The sequence below is a fragment of the Eumetopias jubatus genome, unplaced genomic scaffold (assembly GCF_037043125.1).
Source record: "Eumetopias jubatus isolate StellerSeaLion01/CBP00866 unplaced genomic scaffold, mEumJub1_p1.0 scaffold_6, whole genome shotgun sequence".
In the NCBI taxonomy this organism is placed as follows: domain Eukaryota; kingdom Metazoa; phylum Chordata; class Mammalia; order Carnivora; family Otariidae; genus Eumetopias; species Eumetopias jubatus.
The window spans coordinates 49,831,656-49,851,586 of record NW_028274812.1 but is presented as its reverse complement, the minus strand read 5'-3'; the positions used below and the strand labels follow the sequence as shown (position 1 = coordinate 49,851,586).

Sequence of the window (19,931 nt, the reverse complement as noted above, 5' to 3'; positions counted from 1 at the left end):
TGAGAAAATACAGTAAATATTATGGTAACTGTCAACATTTTTTTGTTCTTCCAGTTCATGGGTTATACATGAAAGAAGTGCTCCTGACATTTTGCCAATGAGGCCTCTCCCATTCTTAAAACTTCACTGTGGATCACTGTGAGGACTTCCAAACTTTGTGAGTAGGTTTTAGAAGTTACTTCACTTTTAATACCCACGGGCTGTTCAAACTTTTGACCCCATTATCAAATTTACTTTTTTGCAATAAGCATCACCTTGACACACGGGTCAAGCTCTCTGGTAAAGGAAAAAAAGTTTTTCCCCTTATTTGATAACCATATAATAGGCAAAGTGACAGTTACTTTGTTTTTTAAACTACCGCTTCCCATACCACCAGTTTAGGACTACTTTTCAGAATATCCTTCCAAAGATGAACAAAATCTCCCACCACACACACACACACACACACACACACACACACACACGTTCTGTTTGTTTTAAATTACTATGGACTACTTTTCAGAATATCCTTCCAAAGATGAACAAAATCTCCCACCACACACACACACACACACACACACACACACACACACACGTTCTGTTTGTTTTAAATTACTATGGCATTAAGTCTTGATGAAGAGCAACAGAAAAAATAACGTCGTGGAAAGGAACCTCCCCTCCCCGGCCATTCTTCTAGCCCAAGTATGGATCTGCTCCCTGTCACACTTGTAAGTTATCCAATCCTTGGCCAGTACTGCCCAAAGAATGAGCGGACAAGAAACAGAAGTTGCAAACTCCGATCTGGGATCCTACTGTATCATTTCCCCAGCTCCTTGCACGTCTCCTCATCACCACCACTGCAACTTTCCATCTGACTCTCTGCTTCCCCCACAGCCAACATGACACAGCTCTTCAGCGGCACAACAGGACCTCCTCAAGCCCCTGAGGCCCACACACTCTTTCCACTACATCACGCCGCCTCGTGACTGACCCTGAAACCATCTCACTTGGTCCTGGCAGTCTTATTTGGAAGGACTATGCAAATGAATGAATTGCTGTTTTACCCCTTCTTCTGTTAACATAAATGATCCACACAGCATCTCACTTCCTTTCCTTCACTTTACACGCTGACTACATTTAGTAGTGGCACATTTCACAACTTAAGGAACACCCCTACATCTTCCAAGAAGCGGCCTTATGCACCCAACAGTGAGGTCGGCTCTTCACAGACCACGTGTAATCAGCAAAGGAGGAGGTCTTTAGTAATGGTGAACCCCAGAAACAAAGATTAGGACTCCACATCTGAATATGACTCCAGTCTCGCCTTAAAAATCACCCATGGCTAACACTCCCACGAGTGTGTTACAGGAAGTGGGGCTCAGGATCGAAACCCACAGACATCAGTGAGAACAACCGGGGGACCTCTACCCTCACAGCAGTGACTAACTCAAGCATGCTACCAACTCTCCCTTCCTGGGGCACTGCCTCATCTCAGGGTATTTTCACAGGACAAGCAGAGTGGTATGTTATAGACACAGAGCGCCTGGATCTGTCGCTCAAAGCATAGCCGTGAGAGATGGGAAACCTTGGGCCAAGTGACAGTTCAGTTTGAAGGCCCCAGAGGTGAGGTGCAACCATACCCAGGGGTGTGAACATCACAGAGGAACAACACTGACCTGGAGGTAGGTCCTTGCACAGTGGGACTTTGTAGGTTCATCCCTGGTAAGGTTTTCATCAAGATGTGCTTAGGGATATCACAAATAATTCACAACTGAGGGGACAATCAATTAATTAGAGGAAAGAATAGAGATTTTAAAACATTTCAGCCTGCTGGAAGGACTTCCAGAACTGACCAAAAAAGAACCCAAAGAATTAACAAAAATAAAACCATGCTTTTAAAGGTAAAAAATCAATTGTGTGTATATAGGAGGGGGTCATCACCTACCCTATACCCTCCAATCTGCTCAGCTGGGACAACTCAGCCCTGTTCACAAATTCTGCCCCGTGACCCTGACCCCAGGCTCTGAATGGGTGAGGCCCCAGGTCACTGATAAGCAGACACACATCAGTGTTGTGACTCTGACTTCAGACCAAGGGCTTCCTCTTACTCTCTGGACTCAAGCTCCTATCTTGGGAGGATAAAACTCCCGTTTTGGCAGTTGACTCTAACTCATCATTCAGGACTCATCTCTTTTCATCAGCTTCCTGTCTGAGTCTTGTGCCCCCCACACCAGTGCTCCTCCTATCTGCCCCTCGGCGTGCTCAGCCAGACAATTCTGCTGCCAACATCTGTCCATCTAGACTGCCACCTACGGAGGACTTTCTCCAGTTCTAGGCTTCACCAAATTGCCCCAATTCCTCCTCTTTACTGTCTGCTGCTGGTACCATCCCCATGAGCGTGCCGCATCTCATGGATACATCTGTTCTCTGGATCCCTGTCTGGACTCTACTCTGGGTCCCAAGCTGATCGCATCCTGCTACTGACAGAAACCTGGCTCTTCTATCTGGCAGGGGCAAAGGAGACAGGTTTAAAGCAATTCATATTTTAAAGTCTTAAGGATTTGTACTGAACCCAAGTTCAATGCAAACCAAAAGTGTGACAGGATGGCTAAATGGAGATGTGACCTTGGTTCCCCTAAGCGTAGCACATAATGATGCAGAAAACGTGCATCTCAGAAGACCTAACAGTTCCAGGAGTAGAGTCCTTAACCTATACTGGGCAAGCCATCTCAGAAGTATTGTTCATGTCTGAGTGCTGTGTTCTTAAAGAGACAATGACATCAAGGGAACGCATCCAGGGGGATGTAATCAGAATGGCAAAATTCCCAATATCAGATAATATAAGAATATTTATAAGAACAGGGCTGTTGGCCAAGGAAAGGGGAATTTGCAGGGATGGAGTTCTCAGGTACTAAAGAGCTGTCACATGAAGGATGACATGGAGACTTACATGACGAGAGACAACCTGGACACACACAGGGACACAGTGGAAGAGGTGGGCTGAAGCAGTGAGTGCTAGTCCCCATCTCTGCTGCTGACCCTGCATCTCTGGCCTCAGTTTCCCCCTAAGACTGGGAGACTATGATTTTGAAGGTCCCTCCCTACTCTCAGAGCCCCTGATTCCTCATCCTCACATTAACCCCAATCTAAGAAAGAAGATAGACATGACCTTGCCTGTTCTGTGGCCTGGGAGACGAGGTGGGTTCTTAGGTCTCCCAAGGGCCCCTTGTAGAAAAATCACTCAGTGGAGTAACGTGTGAAACCAGTGGTCATAAGTTTTATGTTTCAGGAAATGAAAAATGTGGAAATTCTCAAAAGAGAAGGTGTGGGAGGCAGAAAAATGTCCACCCCCTCCCCAAGATATTCACTTCCTAATCCCTGCAATCTCTGTCACCTCATACAGAATGGAATGATAGGGTCTAATAAAGTTAAAGATCTCGGGAGGAGGAGCTTATTCTGGATTATCTGGCAGGTTCTGAAAGCCATCACAGGCATCCTTATGAGAGGGATGCACAGGAGATCTGACAGACATACACAGAGGAAAGAAGAAAATTTGAAGGCAAAGGCAGAGGCTGGGGTGATATGGCCACAAGTCAAAGGAAGGCGTGTGGCCAGCAGGAGCTGAAAGGCAAGCAACAGGTTTCCCCCAAAGCCTCTGAAGGGGATGCACTCCTGACATCCTGCTGTGGACTCTGACCACCAAAACCGTGAGAGCAGAAATGTGTTGTTTTCAGCTGTCAAGTGCGTGGTCGCTTGCCATGGCAGCCACAGCAAACCAACACGAAGATTTTCTGCTTAAACTTTTGTGTAGCCCAAAAGCGGGCAGTAATAACCTTCGTTAGGGGAAAACCTTGAATTTTTACGTATTTTTAAGTCTCTTCCCCATACACACAGCAGCTCAGAACAAATGCAGCTCTACTTTTAAAAGTGTTTTGGGGCAGTGACAGAAGTATCTTCTAAGCCATTCTTTATACATATTTTCCTAATAATCTCTCCTTCACAGGTGATTTCAGCAGACAATAAATCTAGGCAAGGCAGACAACCAAGTGATTCCAACCTCTCCCCAGCAGGCCTGGCTGCAGTGGAAGAAATTATGCAGCAGCTGACGGCTACAGGAGAAAGCCTGCAGAGTAGGTGGGAGATTGTCTTGATTCTCCATTGTGACGTGGGCTGTGTTTCTCCCCACTCTCTTCTGGCAGCATCCAGCTCTCTCCTTGTAGAACGATGAATGCTACTGAGAGGAGGACAATGAGATGATCCCGAGCCCAGGAACAGGCCTCCCCGGACTCCCACTCCTGCAGAATACCATTCCGGGAAGTCACTCTCACGCTGTCACCCCCAAGGGACCACCTGGTAGGACCAGGTCAGGTTCAAGCAGATGGTTCCCCTTTAAGTTTCTAATTTCTCTTTGGTAAAAACATCATTACAGTTTTTAAAGCCACAAATAAGGGTGAAAGTCTTAAATTCAGGGAAGAGAAAATGAAAGATGTGTATAAAATTACCAGTTAAATTGCATGAGGCTGATGATGGATCATTTGTCCTCTGCTCTTTTGAGCTTCAGTACAAGAGAACATCTACCGTAGAGTGGAAACAGAGGGTACTCCAAGTCTGAGAGCTACTTTTGGATCTTGTCACTTCCTAGACGTGAGTCCTTGGGCAAATCATTTCACTTCTGTCGGGCTTCATTTCCCTCACATGTAAAACAGGGCTACTGAGTAAGACAGCCTGTGTCCTAGAACAGTGGTTAGCCCACAGGCATTTGTTAGTGTTCGAGGAACAAATGAATTACGTGTTCTGCATCAAAGACTAGACAATTCACCCTTAATTTTCCCACTCTTTCCTTGGATCACTCTGGATCATAAATTTTGTTATCTGTAGCTCTTCCAGTGGTCATCAATATCTGCCTGAGTTTATAATGTCTAGGAAGAGGTATCTTTTATCTTAGAAATTTGAATTGGCAGAAGGGATGATTTTTCTTCTCCAGCAGCACTTAGGTTTATAATTCAGAGATTTATATAAAAGAAAGTTGGTCAGTTATTATGGGTGATGTATAATAACTGTTTTTGGTGCAGGACTAAAACTGTTTGCTCTTCAATCTAAAGCAGAACTCTATGCAAGTTCTTCCCTCCCCAACAATCGCCTCCCACCCAAACCATTCCCTGGTCACCAGGAAAGCAGACTGTAGGAAGCTCAGCCTTTATTCAGTGATAGAGGGGCTGGTCTTTCCCCATGTCCAATCTCCAAGAGAATGGGTCAATCTATGTGGAGGCTGGGGCAGGGCATGGAGAATGGGAGACAAGTGGGCATCCTATAGGCCCTGTGGCTGACAGCCCTAAGCATGTGGACCAAAGAAGGCTTAATGAGCAGTCCGCATCTGCACACCAGGGCTGCCTTCTCCATTCCCCATACCCACCTAGAGGGCCCTCCACTCCATTCAGGAAGCAATGGCTTCTACATTATGGGTGTTCTTCCCTCTTGCTTTTCACACCTCCTTAGAGCAACCAGCAGACAGGGAAACGCTGCACCCTGACACTGCCCCCTGCCCCCATACACACACACATTCTCCCTGGAGACACAGCCTCATGCCTTTGGACTCCCCATATAAGCACTGCTGACCTTCTGACCCCTGGAAATCCTATTCTCCCTACTAAAGAAAAATCTTACGTGAATTAATTTTTCCACCTCTCAACCAGCTATGTAGGAATCCCATATACATGGCTTTAAAGCTTGGTTCCAGATGCAATCTCAAATTTTGAACCAATTGTTTAAAACCACATTTTTTTTTTTAACAAAAACTATTAGCCCCACAATAAGAAACTAGGATATTGTTATCACTTCTCTTGGGACTTATTAAAACAAAAGAAATTGAAAAATGGAGCAACTTCTATGTACATTCTACATTTACGGATGAACACATTTTAAGGAATTCACTGGGAAAAAGGAAACATTCTAAAGCATTCTCTTTACTCTTCTTTTGAATGACAATTTTTATCTGGGGTGGGCTCTGTATCTATCAAACAGTAGTAACTATGGCCATATTTGTGGCCTAAAGGCAGCTATCCAAACCCTGCAAACAGAATAGCAATACAAGGATTCTTGTTCTCACTGAAACTACAAAAATGATAGATCTCTTTGAAAGCAAGTGCCAAATACTTTCAATCATGCTAGACAAAGGCCATGCAGGATACATGAAAATCATTTAGGATACATGGAAATCAAACCTCTCTCCTTAGCCCTTTGAAAGTCGTTATGACCAGAGTAGATGTTATTTTAAGCAAATCCATTTAAATCACGATTTAAATCACCAAATAGGATAACCCAATTTAATCAGTTTTATTTTTTAAAAAGTACATTTTTGTCCTTCTGACATAGCCTGATTACATATTCTTTAAAATTCAGTTGAGTATGGGTTTTACTTTTAGAAGATACACTGTATATATTTAAATCAGTGATTTATGTAAATCATACTCAGAAGTGTATCCCTTAATAATTCAAGAAGATTCTGTGAAAAAAAAAACAAAACAAAACAAAGCAGTACTGCTGCTAAAGTCTCCCTTGTGCTCTTACCGCTCCTCCTTCTTTTACCCTTAGACTTTCTTTGCTTGCACGGATTACTTCATTCTTAAGAATAATCTATTCATTGTCTGCTTGAAACTTTGTACTTTTGAAGAGGAAGCCAAGGAGTGATTGTCTTATCTCCATGTAATGCTATTAACTAGCATGGTTTCCACAGATAAAACCTATAGATGGGGAAGAAAACCATGATTTCCGGAGTATACAGAAAGATTTTTTACTTTGCCATCTACCAAAGTGGCTTTCATGGACTCTCATACCCCCTAATTTGGTCATGTGCCAGTCACTCATTGCCTGTAGTCAACATTTTAAGAAGGCATTCTAGAAGTCAGGCACTAGGCTTAGCACGTGTAAGGATTCAGATCTGACAAAGCTTACAGTTCAAGAGGGAGCAGATACTAGATGGTTATTGAACAAATAACTATACAACAATGAAAGCTTTGAAGAAGGGCATGGTGGCAGGGCAACCCCATCCAGATTGCGGGGGAGTGTCAAAGAAGACCTCTCTAGAAAGTAACACTGCCTTTTTATTACTCGTAATACTTTTTAGAAAGAGGTCACACAAATATATTGTCCCAAATATTGTATCAATTTCAAGGTAAGGTAGGGTATGAGAAAGAGAAGGCTCTAGACCCAGACAGATAGAATTAGAATCCTTGCTATTACTGTAGTGCCTCAAGCAAGGGACATGGTTCCCTCCCAAAATTGTTGTAATGGTCAAGTGTGACACACAGAAAGCACTCAGTATAAGCTCAATAAACTATAGATAATAATTAATAATTACAGGATTTAGTTGGTTTATCTTTGAGCTTTCACATGTCGAAATAAGGCTAATTTTCCATTCATAGTTCTAGCTTTACAAAAATGTTCTACTAAAAGAGAAAACTCAAAAATCCATTTAGAAAAAAACATACCATGACTTCTGTGATTTTTCTTCACTTGGGTTGGCCAGCAGGTATCATTTAATTATACAATGGAGGCACACCCTATTCTAGATTCTTCTTGGCAGATATATAAATACAGGCGAAAAGAACAATTTATACATCTGTGCTCAACAGCCTTCTATCAGCATTAGAAAAAATTTTGGAATTGGAGCTTTTGAATTAGAACTTTTAAAATAGTAAACTCCCCTAGGGCGGTTAAGTGTTTTCCAGGTCATTAACTATGTGACCGAGAGGGTGCAGCAGGCAGAGTCCTCTGCAGGCAGCTCAAATTCCCGCAGCCCAAGAAGCATTTCCCACTACCCTTTTAGCTTCTCTTACTTTGAATTTCCCTCAGTACTTACAAATACCCAACCCACATGACAGGGTCAGTCACAGTATTCATTCCCTCATTAGATACTCATTGCAGCCAGTGTTGTACCTGAGAGTACGTACAACAGACAAGGCTGTGCCTGAGAGGACCTCCCAGCTTCTGGTGGGCCTTATTAAGCATCCTTCAGACTCGTGGCCAACAGCCCTTTGTCCTTTTTGGTACAAAGCCCGAGTCAGAAAATCAAGAAATACGTGCGGTTTATGTTTTTAGGTTAAAAAATGAAGAATTTTGGGCGCCTGGGTGGCTCAGTTGGTTAAGTGACTGCCTTCAGCTCAGGTCATGATCCTGGAGTCCCGGGATCGAGTCCCACATCAGGCTCCCTGCTCGGCAGGGAGTCTGCTTCTCCCTCTGACCTCTTGCCTCTCATGCTCTCTATCTCTCATTCTCTCTCTCAAATAAATAAATAAAATCTTTAAAAAAAAAATGAAGAATTTTACTTGATCCTGGAAAATGGACCATGTTACTGATGAGAAAAATGAGGCTTGCACAGGAGAAAAGATTTTCCTAAGGTCTTAGAGCAAGTGAACAGCAGAGCTGAAGCAAGACTCTAATTCATTCCACTCAGGGCTTCACACCCCATTTACTGAGCCCTCTTGTCTGCCTGGCATTGGGTTGTACTGAGAACACAATTAACAGACCCGCCTCCTCCATAAACTGGACCTCCCCCTTTCATGGTTGTAGGATTCACCTCTCACAAGGCAGGGCAAGCCCTGCAGCCTGGAACAGCTCCAGGCATTTCCTAACCCGTCTGGCTAGTCCGGCTATTCTGCGCTACACCATCCTGAGGTGGCTCCTGGCACCCAAAGGGTCTTCTAGCCTGCTCTGGGGCCAGCCTGGCCCAGGAGGGCCACGGTGCTGACCCCCCATAGGGAGTACCTTTGCCAGCCCCTGGCTTCCACAGCCAAAACCTAAGCACACCGGGATTTTGAAAAGGCTCCCCTCCAATCTAGCCCTGACTAGAGCCTGAGTCACCTTGGTTTGCATGAGCTGAAAAGGCCACGACTGAAAGCAGATCACAGGCCATTCTGCAGAAGCTAGGGGGCTGCATGGGAAAAAGGTCAGGGGTTGCTCATAATTGTTCTAGAAGGAGGTTTCAGATAGTATACCTCCTCAACTTAAAGGTACACCAACTGCATAAGAATGGCTCTAGGTTCAGGGAGAAGAACCTGTCTTACAAATTCAAAATGGGAAATAACCCCAAGTCATTCTTAGATGATGAAGTGGAGCCCCTGAGTGGCCAGGGAACGGAGGATTGTAACTCTGAACTGCTGAAAAATTACCCCCAAGGCAATGTGACTGGGCAGTGGAGACTGAGGCAGAAGAGGATCCCACGGTGGCTAGTGAGACTTACTTAAGTCCAACCTTTCATGGGAACCCAAGACACCTGGGAGACGAGCGAAGTACAAGCAGAGGAGACTCAGCAAACTTTACAGAGGCAATGAATATGTGGTTCCTTCACACATCCCCTCCGTCAGGGAGCTTTTCTGGACAGTCCAGCCTCAGTCTGAGCTTCCAGAGCCCCTTCTGCACACTTCTATCACACTGTATAATCATTGCCTGTGTACTTGTCGGTCACATTCATTTTTGTCTCAGATGGAATTCATTTGATTCCAGCATGGTGCTTAACATGCAGTGCGCCTCAAAAAAAATGTTCAGTGAATGCAAGAATGACCTGTGACACAGTGACTACAATTCGAAGGTATAACTAGGGCAGAGGTAAGCAGTAATCATCTCAGAGTAGAGAAAAAACAAAAATGGATGGACTTCCTTGACCAGTCTGAAGACAGAGTGCTACCCACCCCTCAGCAGACCCTGAAGGCTCATCAGCCACAGGACAGCTGTCTCATTCTATTTCTGGGGTAAGGAGACACATCGTGTAGCTAAAAAATATGTTCCCATAATTATCAAAACCGAGTGTTACAACTAAGAGAAGGGGAAAATGGCAGATTCACCTAAGTGAGGGAAGACTTTCTGTTCATGTACCAGCTCCCTCTCCAACTCAACCTCTCTCTTAGAAACCTACAGACTCAGAGTCACAATCCCAAGTTCAAAGTGGACCAAGTCCTGGGTCCCAAAGGGACACCCTTTCTAATTCACAAGGCATGTGCTCTCAGTGCAAAACTTGTCAACTTACTTTTTCCACGTCTAGATCAGCATCCTGCTTCTTCAAAAAACTGTAGAAGAAAAAAAAATAGACATCAAAAAAGAACCGAACACTCTTTGCCTATAAACCTCCCACAAAGTACTACCATAGAATTTCCATTTGCTGCAGAAAATCAACTTGCCCACAACTTTTTTCTCGTTCACACAATCGTTGCTAAGTCACAGTTGCCACAAACACCTGCCTGCAACTGCAAAGACCTGGCTGACATGAGATCTTGAGTTTCTGGAGTCAGGAAAGATAAAGATGGAGGTGTTACACACACACACACACACCTTCTGAGTGCCTACAAGTCATCCATAGCTGGGACACATTAAAAAAAATGAGTCTTCCAAGGTCTTATTCAACTCACCTCTTGGCTTAGATCTTCCCTTAGCTCCCAACCCATATGTGCCCCACTTCCTGTCTAACTGTGGGTGGGCTTCGCTGTCAAAACAGCCTTCTTGGGATGGCCCCTCTTTCCCATCAGCTGGAGTTCCCCTCTCTGGGAAGTGTGCCAACCCACCAGCCTGCACCAACTTGTCCACGGAACTCGAGCCCCAGGATTACCTTAGAACCTTGTGCCAACCCCCTGGCGGAGCTGAGTGCTGATTCTGTGGCACCCCTGCCCATTTCACACTAATCTTTAAAGTGCCAGGAGCAGGATGGCAGATTTCCAGTTTGCTCATGCACTCTGCCTACAACCTGCCAATATTATGGTACCTCATTTATTATTTGCAATTTTAGCTATTTGAACAAAGCTTCAGTTTTAATAAGATGTCTAAAGAGAATAAAAATGGCTGAATGGAATTATGTTGACAACGTTAGGGAAGAAAGTAAAAGGTCTGAGGAATGTGAATAAAAAAGCAGAAACCATTTTTCCTATCTTAGCAGAGACTCACACTTTTTTTTCATTATGATTCTTAGCATCCTGGCCCATGGTTTAAAATACTGCCATCATAAATCACTATCCCCATCAAAACCATCCCCCCCACACACAAAAGAATTTTTGCACTGTTTGAAAGGGTGCATAATTAACAGTAACATCTTTGTTTTGTTTAATCAAAGATGACTCAGAATGAAGGAAAGGAAAAAATGACCATGGGGAAGAGAATTAGAAACTCATATACTGTCTTCTGCAGATGGGTATTCAAATCATGAACTGACTGCAGACATGCCAGAGAACCAGCATGAGGCTGGAGGGAGAGAATGTGCTAATGAGCATGCCACTATAGCCGGTACCTTAGCAACCCACATCACCCCATCTCTTTCTTGCTTCTGACATGCCGTCCTGTCCTAACAGAGGAGATGCACCAGGCCATATAGGCCTTTTCTTCTGGATAACCCACTGCGGATGCAGACAATGCCGAGCTGGAAAAAATGGGAATCCCCATTGTCGAAAATTTTTAACTAGCCTCCCTATAACCAGCAAAGAGAAATTTAGTACCATGAAAACTTTTCACCAGGGAGGGGCGCCTGCGTGGCACAGTTGGTTAAGCGACCGACTCTTGGTTTTGGCTCAGGTTATGATCTCAGGGTCATGAGTTCGAGCCCTGCATCAGGCTCCATACTCAGCGCAGAGTCTGCTTAAGTTTCTCTCTCTTCCTCTCCCTCTGCCCCTCCCCGCCTCTAAAATGACTAAGTAAAAAAAAAACAAAACAAAACAGTTTCACCAAAGGGAACATATATACAGTGGAAGCCTGACTTCCACTTGAACACTTTCAAAGAGGTTTAGGAAGGCAGTCATTCTGATTTACAGAATGGAATTTTCTATTTGCAAGGTGAAAGATCCCTTCATCTGCCACAGAAAGCGCACTTGGAGAATCACTACCCTTTTCCAAAGTAGTAAGGAAACTCAACCTCTCTCATACAGATAGCACAAGTGCAACTGCAGGGATGCCCAGTTCAACAACAGGCTCTTGAAGAATGAGCCTTAGCTCCACAGCACTTTAGCAACTGGTAGCAAAAGGAAAACTGAAAAGCTCTTTGGAGCTGCTGGCTCACTATTGCAAAAGGAATATTACCCATCCATACATATATGCAGCTTCATCCAATTTCTTTTTCAGGCTTACAAAACAGATGGAGTTAATTAACAAAGACAATACATATATGCATCATCCTGCAGCCATAAACCAGAAGGATGCCACAGCTTTAGCTTCAAAGACTCCTAGCAAGCACAGCCCGAGATATTTTAAGGCACCGGCCCCATTGTTTCAAAGAGGATATGGTTTGGTGAAATAAAATTGCCAAGAAGTAAAATTCATAGGACAGCCCTGTCTAGTATGAAGAGTGGCATTTGTTTTTTAAAACCAGGTATATCTGTCTTAACTAAAGGGTGTGTTTCTGAAAAGTTGAGAATAAATAAATGTTGTCATCAAATGTTTAAGTGAAACAGAAGTACCTTTTATTTGGGACGCCTGGGTGGCACAGTTGGTTGAACGTCCAACTCTTGGTTTTGGCTCGGGTTGCGATCTCAGGGTCATGAGACTTCTTTCAGCCCTTTCCCCCTGCCCCCCGCCCCTGTACCTCCTCCTCGTGTGCAAGTGCGTGCGCATGCTCTCTCTCTCTCTCTAATAGGTAAATCTTAAAAAAAAAAAAAAGTACCTTTTATTTGTCTTACATTTAAAAAATCATTCTTTAAAAACTGACCAACTATCCCATTTAATTTTTCTTCTAAATCTAAATTTTTGGAATCTTCAAGTTTTAAGTTTCCAAGGCTTAAGGCACGATAGACCGCTCCTTCCCCATGTGTGTGTTTTTGGAACAGACACAGATATGCATATGTAGATACTTTCAATAGTTGACTCTGTATTCAACTGTGGGCTTGTGGGCATTAGGGCATTTTCCATGCTTTTATTCTTCCTGCTGAAGTAGTGCTAATGTTTTGTTTGAGAAACATGACTGAAGTGACCCAGATTCCCCAGTGGAAAAGGCTGATCCATGAATGTTGCAAATGTGTGACTGCCTGCAGGACTGGAGGCCAGAGGATAAGGCCCTGGCCAAAAATGAGCTGCTCCCAACTATTTAGATCGGATCAAATCCTCTATCTTTGGGAGAATACACAGAGGTCTTTGTTTTTAGAGAAAACTCTAAAAATAAAACTGAGAAGCCTTCACCTCTGAGTTCTCTCTTGATGCAGCCATCCCCGTAGCCCCAGTGCTCTCCTATTTCCAACCACCTAGGGACAGCTCCCACGGCACCCACCACAGGGCAGGGGAATGAAAAGACACAGTCAACGGGGCATCAGCCCCATGTTCAGAGAATGGCAAGAGGCTTGGCAAGACCACAGGGCAGAGCGGGAGTTAAGAGGACGGTTATAGGCTGCTGGGAGAAAGGTGGGAAACTGAGGCAGAGGCCAGCTAAGGAGTCAGTCAGTTAGAGGCGCACTCCTGTGGTTACCAGTGTCTTTTCTATTCGCCTCTATCCCAGGAAGGGGCAGAAAAGCAGAGAGCCCCCAGCAGATTCCTGGCACCGGACGAAGCATTGTCACTCCAATCTCACCACCCTGCTGGGTCAGGAGAGTTTTCTCCTAACTCGCCGTCGCTGTCGGGGCCCGGGACAAAAACTACCTTTTCACTCCTGTTTTCCTTTGGTCCCACTTCTATGCAGAACCAGATTTCCCCTCCTCGGTGTTCTTACAGCACTTTCCGCAGGACCTGTTTCATGGTCTCCCCTGCTCAGACACCAGCTCATCTGGGGCTGGGGCCATGCCGAGCACAACAGGGGCTTGTGTCAGCTCTGCCGATGGAGGGGTAAAGGGGGACGAGGGGCGGTGACAGAGTGACTAATGAAGAACTGACCGACAGGGATGAAGGAAACAAAGCTGCGCTGACTCAAGCTGCAAGTACGGTGGGGGGGGGGGGGTGTGCTGGGGAGGGGTGGAGGAGACAAATCCAGGGTGTGCCCACATACCACACATAGCTTATAGATCACCAGAAGATGACCTTTCCTTCCATTTAGTCCTGTGTCTTTAGCTATAAATAAGTGACAAAGATTCAATCTGGAGATTCTGCTGTTATTTTTAAATATTAGCCAGTGTTTCCTTTTTACTTAAAAATGTGAGAAACTGAGGTTCAATACATGAGAGTCATAATCACAACTCCCATGTAAAGAGAGATGTAAGGGATATGACAAATCCAAGATTTAAATCCTGGTTCTCGTTTTTGTTTGATTATTTTAAGAAAAGGAAGACTGAGAGAGAAATGAAATATACTTTTCTCTTGCCACAGAATCTTCTCTATTTCCAATTCAACCCTTTTTACTTCTTGAAAAAGATTTAAAATATTCATCAACCTGCCAAAAAACATCTGCATGTTACTAGACATGTCTATTCACATCTGAATGGCTGCTTTCTGCTCCAACGATCATAGCTCTATTCAATCAAAACTAAAGTGAGAACCTCAGAACTGTACATGGTGTGATGTCAGTGGCAACGAGGATAAAATGGCCATTGGACAGCAACTTCCATATCAAGTGTGTCAACAGGGGCACTGTTCCTTCAGTTATTAACTTAGGATCCAAGGCACAAAAAAGACCAGGCAGGGCCAGACTCTGCCACAATTCCAAAGAAAGCTGAGACACATAGAGAGCGTACACAGAAGCTCCTCAATGTTCCCTGGTGAAGGGGCGGCCCCTGGCTCCCTGCCTGAAGCCTGGGAACAGGCCCACTCTCTCAGTGGGCTTCCTGAGGCCTCCACAGCTGCACAAAGACACGCGGCACAGTGTTTGGGACCATCCACGCTCAAGGTCACCACAGTCTCCCGTGTGCCTAACAACTGGGTCAGGCCCCAGAGACAGGAGCCAGCTCAGACAAGGCCCTTTGTTGTGGGGTATTCCTCATTGCCTGGTTTCCCCAGGAAAAAGTTTATTTTCCTTTAGCCATTCACTCTGGCCCCAGACCAGCTCATTCTCCTGTGTCCTCCTCCACACACGAACCTTCCAACAAGGTTCAAGATGGCAGCAATCACAACCTCTTCTCCCATCTTACCCATTCCCCCCAACCAGCCCCCTGCCAAAGGTGCAGAGACAGGTCCATGTACACAACGGTGAAGGGCACAGGGCCTTGGTAACAAGTCCAGACTCCTGAAGGAGTTCGAAGGAAGGGGTCTAGTCTGGGACAGGACCACAAAGGTTGCTGGGAATTGCCTTTGAGGATTCTAGGTTGGGAAGACATGATGGGGCTCTGCCAATGTCCTATATCCTATGTCTTATATCTCCTTATTTCTTCTATCTAAACATTTATTTACCTCATCGAAAATGCAATCTATGTTCACTGAAAATCTGGAACCCCTGTTATGATGCTGGAGATTTCCCCTTCTGACCAGTTTTTCTATGCTTATGTAACTGTTGACCTCTAGTACCGCACCTCCATCTTGCATGTCACCACTGACAGCTCATACAACTCACCTCTGATAGAGGCAAATGGGGAGATACCCCAACATGAACAATGTACCTAGTACAATTAATGGCAGGGTCTATTTTGAGTAGCAAGGTGCATCACCTAATGCTGCCTCTTACCACTGACCTATGAATTAGTCTCTAAAACACAGAATTTTGGTCCACAGCAAGGAAGGAAGCAGTTGGACCCCATTCTATCCCTAGTTCTGCTATTTACTTGTTCTGCGACTGGGTGAGGGAAGGGGTGCAGGAGGGGTCACATACTACATAGCCCACAGGGCCAGGCAGGTAAAACAAGTGAATGAGGCAGGTGAGGTGGGGCTGGAGGGAGCTGAAAAGCCCTGCCCCATCCCAGGAGGACAGCTGTAGCACTGCTGAGGCAGGCTGCCATCATGGGTTTTCTTTTCAAAAGAAATGGAAAATCTCAGTTTTTATACAAAACTGCCCGATTCTAAGATGTTAATTTTTTTTAAATGCATCATGTGGCCGAATAAAATATAATTATCGAGGGTATAATCCAGCCCCTGGACTGGCTGGCTATCTTTTTGAGTCATAAGATCTAGCCCTTGGTTTCTCTTAATATTAAATAGGAAATTGGCTGCTATCTGCCCCTTGGGGTTATTGAAGAGCACAGAGGGGGTTTTTATTATCATGTAACAAAATAATCCAAGCACATTCAGATGCACAAAGCAGAGTAACATGATCCCTTGAGTTTATATAAATGTATTAACTATGAGGCTTCATGTTTTTTAGAATTATTTGAAATGTATAATTACATGTTAGCTTCTAAATAAACAAAAGCGGTAATTGTAATAGCCTTAGAGGATGAAGGTGTGACCAACTGGATCAAGCGGTGGGGTGGAAGCCTGAGTGGAAAGGTGTAGAGACAAACCCAGTGCAGAGACAGGTGGTGTAGACAACCCTCTCAAGAAGCCCTGCGATAAAGGGCAGCAGAGCAGTGAGGTGGTTGCTACACGAGAACACGAGGTGAAGATAATGTATCTTAGAGATGGATGAAATCACTAATGTCTGTATGGTGATGGAATGAGCATCATGTTAACGTGAACAAAAAAAAAAAACCCCAAGTACCAAGTAAAGGAATTATGTCAGCAAAATACTAGACAGTACTTGGTGCAGTAAAAATTTTATTAGTAAGAGTTAAGAAGCCAAGATCTAGTTATACAGGTTTTCCCAAACAAGAAGTCAGAAAAAAAAATTTTTTTACTACAACACACATTGCCCCACATTTTACACTGTGCCATTTCTGTATTTGTCCTTTTTAGCCTACTTCTAGCAGTCTCTCTTTGCTAAAATACATTAGTTGCCATGGAAACGATGTCATAGTGTGTAAAACCATACTGTCCTTGGAAAGGCATTCATGATAAAAATTGAACAGTAGCACGTTTTAAAAAGAGATCCAATAGAGAGCAGTTGTGTAAGAACACCACAGGATCTCAAAATCGTGACTTCAAAGTATTCTACCACCACCGTCATATGCCCCACTTCCCCCCACGTCAACCAGAGAGGCACCTTTCCTCCTCGCATACACCAGTACTTGAAACAAAATCTCTGATCTAATGTTGGTGAAAACAATAGACTCCCTGTAACGCACACTTACCTGTCTGGGTGGCATAGGGCTGGGAGACTGCAGAATCAGAATGGTTTGTAGGCATCATAACACCTCTGCTAATGGGAAGGATTTAGTCCTATGATACCTTCTGCTGTCCAACTTTGTTATGAGAGAGAGAAATAATATTTAGGACATAGAGATTTAGACTTGCTTTCCTTATTGCCACAGATTAGCAAGACACTCCCACTTTTTTTCTTTTATTAACTCAAAGTGGACCATACTTATCCCTCTGAGGTAAGATATTAAGCAGCTCTCATGTGCTATGTTGGCAAAAAAAAAAAAACAGACAAGGTATGGGTACCCTGGCAGCTTAAAATCTGGTGGGGCCAGTTGGGTGAGGATGGGAGCATGAAAGGCCTCCTGGGCTTTGGTGAAGAGCTGGATTTTATTCTAACTGCAGTAGGAAGACAACTGAGTGGTGCGACCCAGCAATGTGATCTCCCATAGATTTTTAAAAGCTCACTCAGCTGCTGTGGGAAGTGGAATTGGAAATCAACAGCAGAGGAGCATACAGCAGTAATGTTATCAGAATAGTCCCAACCAGAGAGGACAGTACAAAGTAGATGGAGAAACAGGATCTCTAACTAGGGTGACTTTACACCTTGGCTCCTCTGGGAAAGTGTTAGTTTATACCTATTGTCCTGGGAGTGATTAAACATCTGTCCAGACATTTCATTTTTAAACCAAGTATTTTTAATAGCTGCATCAAAATGTACCAAGATTGAATTTGGTAAACTCCACTTTGCCTTTCCAACTTCTGCCATAGTCTTGCCTGCCTGTGGTGAGATGACCCCATGGTGAAGAGAGTTTTCACCCTAATGTGATTAAGTCTGAAAGGTGACCAGTAACAATCCTGTCCTTTTCCAATCTTTCTTAAGTAAACACCTCCCTTTCAAGGAAAACATGCAGGATGCTTACAAAATAAAGAACATTTGGATATGAGCAGCTGTGGGCAGCTAACTGGTCCCAGTCTCAGTGGGTGGGGTCCTGCCAGACACTGGATGCAGTGACCAGTTGTGGCGTGGCCAGAGTTGCACAAGACACCTGTCAGAAGGGTCAATGGGAAACAGAAAATTACAGGTTAGGTGTACATGAAACATTTTCGGGAAATGACCCTTCTCAAGAATGGTCTAAATGCTTGCATTACAGTGTTTTTGTCATTTATTGATGGCTATCTATTTTACTTTGCAATATTCCTTTCAGCAGTAATGAGATAAAAAGGAAAAAAAGCCTGCAAATTTAGGGAAAAGTTAAGCACTAAGTTTCTATTTTTCAAGAAAGTTGATGATGAAATGTTAACTCACACAAAATGTTTGTTGAGATCTTCCTATCCACCATGGGAGCCATAGTGGTATCATTCACTACATGAACCACAGCCACAGTTCTGCAGAAGCACAAATGGGCACCTACTTCAAATGTGAACCATTACTGTAACAAGGCTGTGCCCAAGGACAATTTAACACATGCAGCTACGGAAGATTCATGAACATAGCACTCTAGGAAGCATGATCTTTCTTTTAGGCCAAAAGATTGCTCCTCTAGCTTGATTCTGTTTATTTCTGAGTTCAGGTTTTTGGGCATATATGAAAAGTAAAGTGATAGCTTTTAATGTGTTGTCTTCATTAGCAGAAGAAAAAGATTTAACAGTTTAAATGATTCCAGTTTTATGTTAGTATTATCGGGTGTTTTAAGCAGAAAAACCAATTAATTCCAATAGTGGTTTGATTTTTTTTTTTCCTCATCTATTTCCTGGGACCAAATAAAGCTTATGAAGTTCATTCTGTCAGTGGTGAAACATCTGTTATTGTGAATGCTACTGTAAATTGTAAAAAGTTTAACATGAGAGATGAAATTATTTTTATAGTGAAATACAAATACAAATTTTATGACGCTAAAAACAATTGTCCTTACTAAGTCAAGAAACCGATGGAGCAGAGGAAGTCACCTGGAATTGTGGATTGCATATGCATAATTCATAACTGCCAATTCAAATAAGTGGCTATATCCTACCAAATACAAAAGAAACTACAGATGTAGAAATTGACAAACAGGAAATATGAACTACAAAAATACTACAAACACTTCAGCACCATAATACGTGCCTTCTATTTTGCCACCTGTCATCAGCAACCAAATTTTAGAAATGTTTGAGAAACAACTCTGTAAATCAACCTAGTTGTTTCACAATGGTATGATAGATGAATCCTGTAAAGTTTGGGTGCGTTCTGTTCCAAAACAGTTGGAAATCTTTCATCAAATAGTGAGTGAAGCGCCAACACACTTCAGCTTTTAAAGCCTTTAGCCAGTGCAGTTCTTGAAAACAGGGCTTGCTAAAAGGAAGATGTTGAAATTCATCCCAACAAAGCAAAGGAGGAACTAAACGCAGTGCCCAAGATTTAATTCTGATATTATCTTATGACGTTTTGAAGGATCTCAACTTGAGGTGATCTTTTGATGGTGCTCCTAGTTTTAACTGGATTCATTGATATTATGAACCAGAATGCAGTGAAATTATGAAGATCTATGATTTGTGTCATCTAAATGTGATAAGCCATTCAAAAGGACCACAGTGGATTTTATTTTCATGAATTTTGTAAAATTTTTTTTTTAAAGATTTATTTATTTGAGAGAGAGAGAGAGAAAGTGTGCAAGCAGGGGGAGGGGCAGAGGGAGAGGATCTCAAGCAAACTCCCCGCTGAGTGCAGAGCGAGGCTGGGGCTTGATCTCACAACCCTGAGATCATGCATGACCTGAGCCGAAATCAAGAGTCAGACACTCAACCAACTGAGGCACCCAGGCACCCCTGTAAAAATATTTATTAATGATAAAAATCCTGAATGGGGGTAAAATGGGGGTAAAAATATTTGGGCTAAAATACTAACACATTTCTATGTGAAA

General features: G+C 43.6%; 1 protein-coding gene across 5 annotated transcripts in view; it reads right to left on the bottom strand.

Annotated features, from left to right (window-relative positions):
• Positions 1 to 19,931, bottom strand: part of FYN (FYN proto-oncogene, Src family tyrosine kinase) — a 209,792-nt gene that overhangs the window by 172,062 nt on the left and 17,799 nt on the right. For 4 of the 5 annotated variants that reach the window (XM_028104114.2, XM_028104113.2, XM_028104112.2 and 1 more), the window contains exon 2: positions 10,001 to 10,040. The exons of the other annotated variant lie outside the window; for it this stretch is intronic. The gene's annotated coding sequence lies outside the window, so the exon portion shown is untranslated. The remainder of the gene's footprint in view (positions 1 to 10,000; positions 10,041 to 19,931) is intronic. 5 annotated transcript variants of the gene reach the window in all.